Source organism: Mytilus trossulus, chromosome 8 (genome assembly GCF_036588685.1).
Source record: "Mytilus trossulus isolate FHL-02 chromosome 8, PNRI_Mtr1.1.1.hap1, whole genome shotgun sequence".
Taxonomy (NCBI): Eukaryota; Metazoa; Mollusca; class Bivalvia; order Mytilida; family Mytilidae; genus Mytilus; species Mytilus trossulus.
This window is the reverse complement of record NC_086380.1, coordinates 37,293,067-37,308,022: the sequence shown is the minus strand read 5'-3', so window position 1 is coordinate 37,308,022 and position 14,956 is coordinate 37,293,067. Positions and strand designations below refer to the sequence as shown.

Sequence of the window (14,956 nt, the reverse complement as noted above, 5' to 3'; positions counted from 1 at the left end):
TCGTATACCATATAAATAGACGCAATGATATATATGATTAAATCGTATTACAGTTTTCTTACCTTTACACAGGATGAATCATCCAGCTTGCAAAACTTGTCTTCACCCAGTACTAGAAATTCTCCAAGAGGCACACCATTGGCAGATATGTTTGTTATTGCCCCTTTTGTGCTACAATCTACAACATATTTAAACAAATATAATGGAAAACAAATAAAAATACACCTTGCGCCTTTCATTTATGTTATCAATGCGCATATAACTTAGTGCAGCAAAGAAACCAAAAATTTAAGAGTATTTATGTTTACAGATTCCCTCATTTTGCAATGTGAACTTAAGATTAAATATTTAATTACATTTAGCAATGAAACACATAACGTTTATGGCAATATTTTAAAGTTGTGTTGTGGATTATTGACTTTAATTAAACATTTGCATTTGAACTTATATTTGATTGTTTTTTGTTGCTTTTCGGGCAGTTGCATACATGTTCAGGACGAGAACAAAATAACAGATGTTTCAACAATGATGTCATGTAATAGAATCCGGCCGGGATGAAGGTCGCGAAATTTAAACCGCCACAGGAAAATGAGGGTGTATTGGTTAGGGACAGAAATATTGCCCTGCATCAGGCAATCTGTGGACCCCTCTTAGAGTTGTCGTAAGAGTTCCTGCTACACGAGGAAATCTCTACACGCGGCATCGAATTTAACGTATTCTTTCTGACAAGACATGGCTGCGTATTTGTAAATCCCTACAGTTTTGATCAATTTTGGCAACTGAATATCTATAAACATAACGAATTACAAGGATTTTATTTACCAATGCCAACAATACCATTGAAAGTAGAGATGAGTAAACATTTTAATTAATTTTGAGTAGAGCCGTCCTTCAATGCAAAATGTTACAATAGCATGTACAATTTTCTAATTTGTATCAAAAAGCTATTAAAATATCAATCGTTGAACACAGACATTTCTTTTTTTTCTCAGGTACTAGTATATGATAATGATGCTAATTTTTGTTTTATTGTGGTTGAATTGAAAATTAATTTTAAGATTTCGCTTGTGTGAGTGAACCAAATAGAGGACAATTGAGTCCCCCTCTTTATTGATCAAATTTTGCGTTGTTAACATACTGAAGTGTAAAGTCGGTGATTGGGTTGGGTCTGCTGCAATTACTGCTTCTATGAAAATCGCCTACAATAAAGAACAGATTTAATTGAAATCAAGATAAAATTTCCATTATTTACTCATATTTTGAAAAGAAATATAATAACGATATTGAAAAATTGTTGAAGATTCAATAGATGAATATTTTGGTGCACAAGGAATACACGTTGTTTTCCTTCAACTATATAAATGAAATTTTAAAGAATAACAAGAGTTACCGATTGAAAAGTTAAACTGTTCACTTGATTTCTTTAAGAAAAGAATAGAATGTGAAAATACAGACAAACGACAACGAACATCACCCAGTAGGCAAACAAGGTTGTGTTGACCAATTTGATACACGCACAACAGAAACATTTAGTTCTTTATTTGGTCTTTGGACTATTTTGCTCTGATCATTGAATCGCCTGATAAGTGAACAAACAAGCCTGGTATCTTTGATGAGTTAATTATTGTGTACGAAGTCTATACGTAAAACTTACATAAGCAAACAATGGAATTATGAAACCTTTCATGTTGCTATCAAGTTACTTTTATCTGAAAAAAAGAGTTCTGAAATTAATCGATCTGCATTTAAAAGATTGAAATGACTTGCTTGAAATGTAACAACCTGAACGTGATATAATGATTACTGTCACAGTTTAATTCGTCATTCATTCATAACACAATAATATGAATATACTACAAGCAACTATAATGACCTATAAATAATTAGAACGTTTGAGACACCTATTTAATATTACCCTCTAAACTTTATACATTATAGAGGAAAGGGTTTTTACACTGATTAGGATCACATAGTTCTTTCATTTTCATTTGTTATCATCAGCAACATATTGCAACAGTGATGATGCAACATATGTTCTGGGTTCAACTTTTTGATGGGGTTCGCATTGGTCTGTCTATTGTTATTTATGTAGAGTTTGTAGACTGTTGTTTGTCTTTGCGTCGTTTGTCGTTTTTTTTGCCGTAACGTAATTGATTTATTCCTTTATCATCTTTCGCCTCTTTCATGTTGACAGAACAGAGATAATAATCAGCTTTAATCGCCGGCCAAACTTACTGGGTGTCTCAAATATGGAATACGTTGATATCAACTTATTTTTTGATTATGTAATGTTTTATGCGCACCTGTTTTATCAAAATATTGCTACTAAGGCTCAAAGTTGTATCATTAAAATACAAGATTTAGTGACTATTGATAAAAACACTTAAACCTTTAAAAATAAAACAGAATTTATTGTGTGAATATTTTTTTGAACATCTAGAAAGTTATTTGCAGGCAATTTGTATTTGACAAGTCTGATGTATCCCATTACAGAAAACTATTACTGATTTAATAATTGTTTAACAATCTTAACATATGAGTCATGCGATATACAGTCATTCCTTCTCCGTACTATATTCTCCAAAAATATTTATATCCCATGATAATAGAAATATCTCTATAGTTATAAACTTTTTGGAAATTTCATTTGACAAATGATATTTTGAATTTACTGATTTAAGTATTTTTCCTTGTTCCTTTCATTTGCTTGATTTTGCGTGCTATCAGTTTCTCTACACATTTTATAAATGCATATTCGAAAAACTGTTTATCATGTTTACCAAACAAATACATTTAAAATCAAGTATTTACTAATAACGAGTGTCGTTCATGCATTTCCAAATCGTAAGATTGCAAAACAGTTTCAGTTCAGTATTTTATTTCGTTGATCCGTTGGTGTCGTCTGTCAGGTTTTAACGGTTTTCTGTGTGCACTTTGTTTAAGAGCGCACTGACAAAAAGGGTCTTATGACGAAAATGTTGTCTCGTACAGTTAAAATTAACTATTATCCGACTTCAGTATCGAGCGAAATATTTAATTACTATATCGTAACAGTTCATTTTGGGATCCTCTTCAAGAAGAGAAAAATATTCCGAGCCTTGATTTTTGTTCCTGTTTCCAAAAGTTTGTACACATACATGTATATTGAATATTGATCGACAATGTGCTTAGGTAACAGTTTTTAAGTTATTGACAATATACCACCATTGAATATATGGAGGATTTACCACACAATGACTCGTTTTTAAGGTGGTATGGGTGTCTTTCGCCATCTTGGATTGTAAAAAACAGAGAATCTAAGGTCCATATATTCTATCAAGTTAGTAAAGTTTGATGCATGAATGCAGATATTTAATGTGAATTTTCATTTAAAAGAACCAATTTATAAGAATATAATTCAGAAATATTAATATTTTTACAAGTGTAGATTATTTTTTATATTTTTTTTTAATATTTCCAAATTGGCAATTTTAAGGGGAGGTAACTTTAAAACAGTGCATTTTCTGAAGGACTCTACATGAAATTTTTCTATTTTGTCTCTTAGCCGAAAAAAACGTACGGTGACCCTATCTTTTCTTTTGATTTTCTCAAAGCATTGTCTGAAAGCAATCTTTTCCTAATTTATTTTACAATTCTATCATTTTGTTTAGTTTCTATTCACAAAATGTTGTTTTTTCCTGTGTTATCCATACAAAATTTTTCACTTTGTCACAACCTGTAGCTTGAGAAAATGCGCGGTGACCTATCATTTTTATGATATTTTTGAACATGTATCAATAGATACTACATTTTGACAAAGTATGAACAAATTCATGAAATTATATCATTTTTATTTTAGACTCCCATACCACCTTAAAATGATGGAACAATTACATATCTTCTTGCTAAAGAATAAAACATCTGATGTTACAAGTAACCAAGTTCACCTTTCAGATGTAACTTGTTGATTATTAACGTGATGAATTAACACTTTTGCTAAAATGTGTAGCTGAAACATTTGTATAATAAAACTAACTTACCGAAATGTAATTAAATATTTTATCAGTATTTCCTCTGAAAACTAGACATGAAATATTTTATAACATCTAAGAAACTATGTACTTGGTCGTTTTAAAGTCGCAGATAAAACACTTGACCTTCGATAATTTTATCAGTATTGAGAGAATTTTAGGGAATTTTAGTTTTTTTTTGGAGCTAAGTGTTTTTACTTGGACCTCACAAGAAAATCAAAAGAACAAAATGAAATGTAAACATGATTAAATTATCAGTTAAGTAATTTAGTTAAGATGCAGAAATGAAAATGGAATTACTGCATGAGCTGAAGAGCAATTTACGAGTATACTGGGGTTATTAGATATGGGCATTTGGACTTCCCCAATCCCACAATAAAAGACTTGCTTGAAATAATTTTCATTGCATAGAATTGGATGTATAAATACATGTATGTACGTCACAAATGGATAATTTTAATGCATGGCGTAAAGAGGGGTGTTTATTTTTTTTCTGTTATTGCTACCTGTATGACACAAATTAAGTTTATAACAACCTTGAATAAATGAAAAATCAATTAATATCAGAATAAAAAGATGTCGTACGAGTGGAAACATAGTAAAAAGTAAAATAACGAAAATACTAAATTCCGAGGAAAATTCGAAACAGAAAGTTCCTAGTGAAATGGCAAACTCAAAAGCTCAAACACATCCAACGAATGGATAACAACTGTCATATTTCTGATTTTTGAAAGCCAATTACTTGAAAGTGATGGTTTAACTTTGTTTTATAGCTAGGTTAACCTCTCACTTGTATGACATTCGCATAACACTACATAAATTAACAATAATCTGTGAAGAAAACAAACATAAACAATAGTTGACATGGTTAAAACTGTCTAAAACAGAGGCACAGCTGTCAATAATATGTTACAATTTTAATCACTATGAAAATAAGCAAATATGTCAACAACGATAAACAAAAAGATTTTTAAACAATTGTGATATATTTAATTGTAATGGAAAGAATTTAATCAAAATACATATATTTGGAATCAAATAGTCTGGCTTTTTATATCATCTAGTTTTTGACAAGTGTCTGCAGAAATTCCTACTCATACGAAAACAAGAAGAAGTCGACAAGGATAGGCGCACAGTTTGTTCCCATAGAAATGGCAACAGTTTGCTGTAATAAAATTAATTTGCACCAGATGCGCATTTCGACAATACATGTCTCTTTAGTGATGCTCGTGGCCAAAATATTTGAAATCCAAAGCCTATAAAAAAGATGAAGAGCTATAATCCAAAAGGTCCAAAAAGTATAGCCAAATCCGTGAAAGGAATCAGAGCTTTGCATGAGGGAGATACATTTCTTAATTTATAATAATTTCTAATATTTTGTAACAGCAAATTTAAATAACACAAAAAATCCGTATTTTCATGCCAGTACCGAAGTACTGGCTGTTGGGCTGGTGATACCCCGGGGGACTAATAATCCACCAGCAGAGGCATCGACCCAGTGGTAGTAATAAAATTAACGGTACTAATTATCTTGCACCAGATGCGCATTTCGATAATTCATGTCTCTTCAGTGATGCTCGTGGCCAAAATATTTGAAATCCAAAGCTTATAAAAAAGATGAAGAGCTATAATCCAAAAGGCCCAAAAAGTATAGCCAAATCCGTGAAAGGAATCAGAGCTTTGCATGAGGGAGATACATTCCTTAATTTATAATAATTTCTAATATTTTGTAACAGCAAATTTTAATAACACAAAAAATACGTATTTTCAACCAAGTACCGAAGTACTGGCTACTGGGCTGGTGATACCCTCGGGGACTAATAGTCCATCAGCAGAGGCATCGACCCAGTGGTAGTAATAAAATTATCGGTACCAATTTTCTTGCACCATATGCGCATTTCGACAATACATGTCTCTTCAGTGATGCTCGTGGCCAAAATATTTGAAATCCACAGCCAGTAAAAAAGATGAAGAGCTATAATCCAAAAGGTCCAAAAAGTATAGCCAAATCCGTGAAAGGAATCAGAGCTTTGCATGAGGGAGATACATTCCTTAATTTATAATAATTTCTAATATTTTGTAACAGCAAATTTTAATAACACAAAAAATCCGTATTTTCAACCCAGTACCGAAGAACTGGCTACTGGGCTGGTGATACCCTCGGGGACTAATAGTCCATCAGCAGAGACATCGACCCAGTGGTAGTAATAAAATTATCGGTACCAATTTTCTTGCACCAGATGCGCATTTCGACAATACATGTCTCTTTAGTGATGCTCGTGGCCAAAATATTTGAAATCCAAAGCTTATAAAAAAGATGAAGAGCTATAATCCAAAAGGTCCAAAAAGTATAGCCAAATCCGTGAAAGGAATCAGAGCTTTGCATGAGGGAGATACATTTCTTAATTTATAATAATTTCTAATATTTTGTAACAGCAAATTTTAATAACACAAAAAATCCGTATTTTCATGCCAGTACCGAAGTACTGGCTACTGGGCTGGTGATACCCCGGGGGACTAATAATCCACCAGCAGAGGCATCGACCCAGTGGTAGTAATAAAATTAACGGTACTAATTTTCTTGCACCAGATGCGCATTTCGACAATTCATGTCTCTTCAGTGATGCTCGTGGCCAAAATATTTGAAATCCAAAGCTACTAAAAAAGATGAAGAGCTATAATCCAAAAGGTCCAAAAAGTATAGCCAAATCCGTGAAAGGAATCAGAGCTTTGCATGAGGGAGATACATTCCTTAATTTATAATGATTTCTAATATTTTGTAGCAGCAAATTTTAATAACACAAAAAATACGTATTTTCAACCAAGTACCGAAGTACTGGCTACTGGGCTGGTGATACCCTCGGGGACTAATAGTCCATCAGCAGAGGCATCGACCCAGTGGTAGTAATAAAATTATCGGTACCAATTTTCTTGCACCAGATGCGCATTTCGACAATACATGTCTCTTCAGTGATGCTCGTGGTCAAAATATTTGAAATCCAAAGCTTATAAAAAAGATGAAGAGCTATAATCCAAAAGGTCCAAAAAAATATAGCCAAATCCGTGAAAGGAATCAGAGCTTTGCATGAGGGAGATACATTCCTTAATTTATAATAATTTCTAATATTTAATAACAGCAAATTTTAATTACACAAAAAATCCGTATTTGCATGCCAGTACCGAAGAACTGGCTACTGGGCTGGTGATACCCTCGGGAACTAATAGTCCACCAGCAGAGGCATCGACCTTGTGGTAGTAATACAATTAACAGTCTACCAGAAAGAATAAAAGACAACGCCAAAATCGAGTTTCACTCAGGAAGCGATTTTATGCAGATAATTTATCTTACGAGTTTTAAGTTGTTTGATTGCTTCCCTATTGGCGTCTGCAATCTCTTATAATTATCAACTACTCTGGATTTAGAGCAAGTTACTAGCCGATGAAAAATAAAACTAAGAATATACCATCAATTACTAAATGACGAACAAACCATAGCAAAAATTTAAAAGGCAGACACCAGTCCATACAATACAGGACATTAAAGTAAAGGTAGAGTATCACAGATCCTTCAAAATAAGAGATGAACCCAGAAGCTCTTGAACTGTCAACATTTTGTACAGCAAGATATACCGGTAATACGTTTTATTCGGTGACCCCCTCCAAAAACAAAAAAAAGCACTTATGGACATGAGGACGGGATTGAGGCTTTGAGAACATGAACATTGCGTGGATTATCGTTGGCACAGATATTTCAATAAAGCAACCCGAATGAACAACTAATTAAACTATTGTTGACAGTATTCTTGTTCTGACATGTTTTTGCTTTGTTATCGATTCGTCAGAAATTTTCAATTAAAAAAGGTTGAATATTTGTCAACTTCAAAGAGCTATAAGGAACAAAAATAAATCGTGAATTCCACCTTCACACTTAATCCCTGACCGAGATTGAGATTATGGATCTTATTAACTGATGTTGTGTCATCTATCTCTTCTGCAGATAGTTTTTATTTTAGTCTTCGACAGGTGCATATTGACATCTTAAGATAAGTTTGCAGTTTTTATCTATTTGGAGCTTACAACAGGGTAACTTAAACTGAATTTTTTTATATCCAATACTACGGATGTAAAGAATTGGACTATTGTCAATAAAAGATATCTCCTTAACGTGGAATTTATATGATAAAAGCATACATATAAGGTACATAATCCTTTTATCTTTCAATCGAATGATAATATTTTAGACTACCCAAGTTGTCAACAATATAGCAGGGAAAACATTCGAAAATTAACGGCTACCAGGGGTCCATGAAAATCCTTACAAGAAGAAAGATAGAGCTGACCACCCCTTCCTTCTTAAAAAGATGCCATGACAAAAAGGTTCACACAAAACTATGTCAGAAGAAAAACTACTGAAAGATTCCGGATGGATCAGTACTTCCTGTTTAATTTGTGACAAAAGAGGGACGAAAGACACCAAAGGGACAGTCAAACTCGTAAATCTAAAACAAACTGACAACGCCATGGCTAAAAATGAAAAAGACAAACAGAAAAACAATAGTACACATGACACAACATAGAAAACTAAAGAATAAACAACACGAACCCCACCAAAAACTAGGGGTGATCTCAGGTGCTCCGGAAGGGTAAGCAGATCCTGCTCCACATGCGGCACCCGTCGTGTTGCTTATGTGATTACAAATCCGGTAATCTAATTCGGTAGGTCAAATTCATGAAAGGGAAGGGGATTGTAGTTGCGACGTAAGGAACATATCCGATATCATTTGTGAAACGGTTATTCCATAACGGTCAACCAACTCGTGATGGCGTCCGTAAAATTGACGAAGGGATGATTTCAACTTCACCATTTGGAACTCTTGGTTTAATAGCTTCCTTGTGAGCAGTAACCCTCTATCAAGAAAATCATGATAGGAAATGCAAGCACGGGAATATCGTATCAATTGGGAGATATATACCCCGTATGCAGGTGCTGCTGGAATGTTGCTACTTAGAAATGGAAAGTTCACAATAGGAAAGCTGAAATCATCTCTTTTGTCGTAAAGTTTTGTCTTCAACCGACCCTCATTGTCAATTTCTAGATGTAAGTCAAGATATGAAGCCGACTTAACTGTATCTGTAGTATCCTTTATCTCCAATTCGATGGGATAGATGCGATCCACATAGTCACCAAATTTTGAATTGTTTAGTGAAAGAACGTCATCTATATAGCGGAAAGTAGAGTTAAAGGATATTGCTAACTTCTTATCTTTCTTCCTAAGAAGTTCCTGCATGAAGTCAGCCTCATAATAATAAAGAAACAAGTCAGCATGTAAAGGGGCACAGTTTGTTCCCATTGAATGCCAACAGTCTGTTGAAAAACACGTCTTCCGAACGTAACAAATATGTTGTCAATCAAGAAATCAAGCATCTTGATAATATGGGTACAACCGTCTTGTTACTTCCGTTCTAATACGTTGCTGTGGTTTGTACGGTGATGACAAAGCATACATTAGCTGATTGAATGAAGCCTCTTATCTTTGAAACTTATTCCTTATATAGATAAGTACAGCATGTACAGTCATCATATGTATAATACGGATGACATCAGCGTATACATAGCATTTTATAACAAACACAAATCTGTAAATGCAACAACAGGCAATATATCTAAATATCCAACAATAAGCATGTTTCGGCTCTTGTGTATTTGCATGTAAACAGAAGAATCACTCTGTCGAAATTGCTATCTGAGAACTAACTTATATGGCTTAATAGCAGCATCCAACACAAGAGCTACGTATATACATGGTATAATGTTTTTTTGCATTTTTAAGTCTCCTAAACAAAGTGGTTTTTGCTCAGTTCTTATATTTCTATAATTCTTCTTCTTCTTCTTCCTTATCTTCCGCCACTTCAACAATTAACTAATCCGCAGCGGTTCTCCAAAACAGCTTGTCAGATTTTCCTAGGATTTTATTAAATGTTAGACTAACATGTTTAGGGGAGCCAAAAATCTTTCGTTTGTGCATTGGGATGTATTAAGGGGTATTTTAAGGGGAATAAAGAAGCGAGGGGTTTACTATAGAACCCAATGGGATATAAGTCTTTAAAATGTAAAATGACTTTAACTTGAAAACTGTAAGTGATAGACACACACAGTCTTTCTGAGATCCCTTCCTAAACCATATATATTCTTGCATTGGACAATTAGACAAATCAAATGAAAGATAGGATGAGTCCGTAGGGGTCATCCCTACCCCTTTCAATTTGAGAATGTGCTATTATTTTATAAACGGTCGAGAACCCTACCCCATAACCATATATATCCTTGTATGGGATAATAAAACAAATCAAATGAAATAAGGATGAGTCCCTGTGGGTCAGCCCAACCCCGTTCAATTTGAGACTGTGCTATTATCTTATAAACGATAGAGATCCCCACCCCGTTACCATATATATTCTTGTATGGGATAATAAAACAAATCAAATAAATTACAGGGTGAGTCCTTAGGGGTCCTCCCCTTCCCATTCAATTTGAGAATGTGATATTATCTTTTAAACGGTTGAGATCCCCACCTCTTAACCATATATGTTCTTGCATTTGACAATAAGACAAATCAAATGAAATATAGAACCATGGGAATAGCGAATTATGGGAGCTTTGATTGAGAGACTTCTTAACAGCATCCTGTTACAATCATGATCACTTCTTGTTCTACATAAAGTTATACTCATTTTCATTCTTGTATACTTAAGCTTTGTAATACCGTTTTTAGGCAGCAGGTGGTTATCCTGAAATCTGCTCGGAGTTTTAAATGTCAATTTTTGTTCTCAAATGCATTTTAAAAAAATATATAAAATCTTGAAACAAAGGTTATCTGTATGTAGACTTTTGTGTATGACGAAACTGTTTGACTGCCATAGGGAAATCGGATAGCAACAAACATTTTGCATTGCTACAAGCAACTTATGTAAAGAATAAAATTAAATATCACTTTCATATTATAATTCGTTTTTGTGTGTGCTTCAAATAATGCTGTGTTTCTATTGTGTCGTAGTTCTCTAATATTTGATGTGTTTCCCTCAGTTTTAGTTTGTTACCCGGATTTAATTTTTTTCTCATGCGATTGCTGAATTTCGAACAGCGTGATACTACTGTTGCCTTTATTAACTGAACTCCGAGGAAAATTCAAAACGGAAAGGATCCCTAATCAAATGGCAAAATCAAAAGCTAGAGAACCGTGAGTCTACATGAGGCATATAATTTAACATCAGTATATTCCGAAGGTATCCTGGATATTTTACGGAGGGGACCAACCTACGTGATTTGATGATTTTGAAAAAGTACCGACGTCGCTTTTGTATTTAGGGTGGACTTCAGTGCAATACGTGGCATTTCAGACTATTGATGAAGTAAACGTTATGATTTGATTTCATTTCTGCTTTATATACAACGTATGATAGTTGATTTATCACCACCAAGTATTGTCTGCTGTCTTTTTCGATATAATAAAACACTAACTGACTGGAAATTCGTGGAATTGTAAGTTTATTGTCCCACGGATACAACAATTGCCCTCGGCTACGCCTCTGGACATTAGTAACACCTCGGGAGAAAATACACTAAATAGTCCACTCATACCTAGTCAATAAGTATACAATATTTGAAAAAAAAACCATTAAAAGAACACGATACCAAGGTTACCTATTCATTGATATCTTTTTTGTAAGCTAATTAAATTTTTTCGGTTTACATATTGTATAAATATTTCAGCTACATACCCTTTTTGGTTAAAATTGTTCTTCCAAGTTCCACCTTCACAAGCACACGAGTATAATGCGCAGTATAAAACAATTTTTGAAATATATTTGAAGTGGTAGATAAGACAAAGTCATCTGACCAAATTTGATAAAACTTGATTTTTTACCATATTTATCAAATATTTTCGTTGCTAATTTAATGTTAAAAAAGTATCTCAAACATCGAATAGAAAAATCTCAAAAACTAGTTAACATACCTGATAGTTAAATAATCTTTCTGGAAATATTCATCTTTGTTACACTTTATTTGTTTTAGCAATGGTTATCGTCACTGAGACTTCAGTTTTGCTATTCAATAATGTTTAAATGCTTGATAGATATATTTTTTTTTTAATTAAAACAATAATGGATTCAAATATTTAAGACTCGTCAATAGGTTTTAGTTAACTTTAATGTAGGTGGTTTGTATTCTAACTAAAAAGGAGTCTATGTTTCAGTTATTTGTAAAACATTTTAGTGAACAATTATTGGTCTCTCGTTATTTTTTTTTCAGATAATATTATATTGTTTCATTTTGTATTTGATTGCCCCTTGTCACTCCCTCCCGAATGCGCCGTGTTTTGAAATAGATCAAAAAATGAAAGCATATTTTTTAAAAAGGCATGGACATTTATTCCTTTTCCGATGCAATTTGGTGTTTGCAGTTTATTGGTTAGTTGTTTGGAAAATATGGTCTTCCTGTGTCTGTGTAGGACATGCCACTAATTTAAACAATTAATATTAGTCATTTATTTTACTCCAAAAATGGATGACATTGAAAGACATGATGACGCGCCAACATCATTACCTCGCCTATCTCTTTTTAAATAAGAAACAAACTTAAATAATTATACGCATACAATTATACATTGAAATCATGCATATAGCTTAACGGGATGAAAAAGAGAGACTGTGACAGCATGCATTGCATTTATATGAATCAATAAATAAAAACCAATAAATCGTGTATATTTTGGAATAAGCTTAACATATAAATATACAAGACAAAAATACGCTTGGGTGAACAGAAAATGTGTCTTAGTATTCTACTTTACAGTGGGTGAAAAAACAGACTTTGATTCATAACTATATTTTAAAACTTCTGTAAAGATTTAAAGCATTCCAATCTATTCATCGCGTGTTCTGATTTAACTAGAAAAGTTTCCAAATCTCCCAGTAGCATCTGAATGCAGCAAGCAGATGTTTTAGTTGAGTTTTTTTTGTTATCAAGTTATTCTTAAAATCACAAGCCTTTATCTCATTAGCATAACACTTGAATTTCATTTTCTGTTTCAATTCCTTTTTTTTAACCCTAAATCAATATTTAGAGTTCACAAATAAATATTTTCCCGTCAGATGTGTTACTAAGATATCATCGTTATTATCACCGATTCATAATAGTTATACATACGCTATCTTAGATGGAAAATATTTTTAATTTCCTGTATCAGTTTAAGGAGAAAAAACAATAAATAGAGAAATATATGAAATATATTATGGATGAGATTACTATCAATCAAAGTAGAAATAAAGAATAAGTTGTAGTAATAAATACAACAAATAACACAAAAAACTCTAAAATGCATTCATTACGTATTCATCTAGATAACACTCAACCAATTACTGTTGTAATTAAAATAAACTCCTACCTATAAAATACAGATGATAAATGGAGTTTTGGCTATGTTTGACACTAATTAATTTTTCCTGTTTTTGTAATGAAGAACCAGTCCGCAGTATACAATTTATTGCAGGTAAATTTATGCATCATATCTCTATCCTAGTTTTTTTAGGGGGTTTCGATGGGGTAAATTTTCGGTATATATTTGCCATTTTATCTATATTGATCAGCATATCACAACGTTTAACATGTCTAACATTCTACAAACCACAGGAAGTTCAATGAAGTGAATTCATCAAGGAGTCATTGGATAAACAAACAGATGTTTATAAGGAAGATAATCTAATTCCAAATTTAATATATCCTCCTCTGATTAGATAGCAATCCATGTGGGAAAAACCTTAACCTTTTTAGCATTAGTTAAATGACAGATTTAAGATAGTCGGTCAAGTCAAAATTGAACTTTAGTGTCTTTTCAGCATCTTCATTTCATTAAAGTTCCGCGACAATTTTAGAAAGGTTTGTTATGAATCATGTCAGTACCTTTGTACTGACTAATAAGCTGATGAAACCATCAGTAGCTGATAGTGTACCAGCAGCATTATCGAACAATACTATAAAAAATGAAAACATCATTTTGTTTGATTGATTGGTTGATTGTTGTTTGTTGTTTGATTTACGCCGCATTAGCACAGACAGGCTATAGCGCGACGAGAACTAATTCGAATATCAAAACAATTAAAGGTATATTTTTAAAATCAGACAAAAGGTCTTTCATTAAACAAAAATTCTATACTAAAGCAAATTGATCATCATTTTGATGTTTAGACCCTAATATAGTTTATATGCATGGCATTTACAATTTCAAAACATTCACGATTTAATACATACGAAGAACGCTTTTTATAGTAAGTTGTGTGCTTTGGTAGTGAAGTGATGTATAATTTACATGAATTTCCCATCCTGAAATTCTTAAGAAACCAAAGTTCTATATGGTTCACACAAAGCCTACACCAAAATGTGTGTGTACCTTTTATAAATAAAGCGCATAACGTTCCCATGTATCTTTACATTTTGGTTCTAATCTTAAGGAAAGTTTACTATCTACTATTATTTGAGGTACATTATGCCGGTTAATAACACCTGTTGCATTCTGCTGTCAATAATTCCCTGTTTCAAGTTGTGTTGTGCATCATATCATCTCCAACAGTATGATCCTGCTACTTGTAAAAAGCATTTGTTGCAATACTACGGTGTATGTAATTATGTTAGAACTTCGTACCGACTGAAATATATTTCAGATGCTCTAACTGGTTTATTTTTCTAATAAACCACGGCAACCTTATCTTATTCTACTATTTTTCAGTTTTCCCATTATTGCCAATTTAATCCCATAATCATTATTTTTTTTAACTCTGTAAAGGGGTAAATTCAGTAAAAAATCTCCCATTGACTTTAATGCTAATCTATGTGTGGAAATAAATTTATGCCTGATTTACCTTTAGAAATTAAAATCTTTCCTATATCA

General features: G+C 32.8%; 1 long non-coding RNA gene across 1 annotated transcript in view; it reads right to left on the bottom strand.

Moving 5' to 3' along the window:
* LOC134680915 (uncharacterized) overlaps positions 1–14,956 on the bottom strand; it is a 499,914-nt gene that overhangs the window by 483,981 nt on the left and 977 nt on the right. The gene's annotated exons all lie outside the window — the stretch shown is intronic.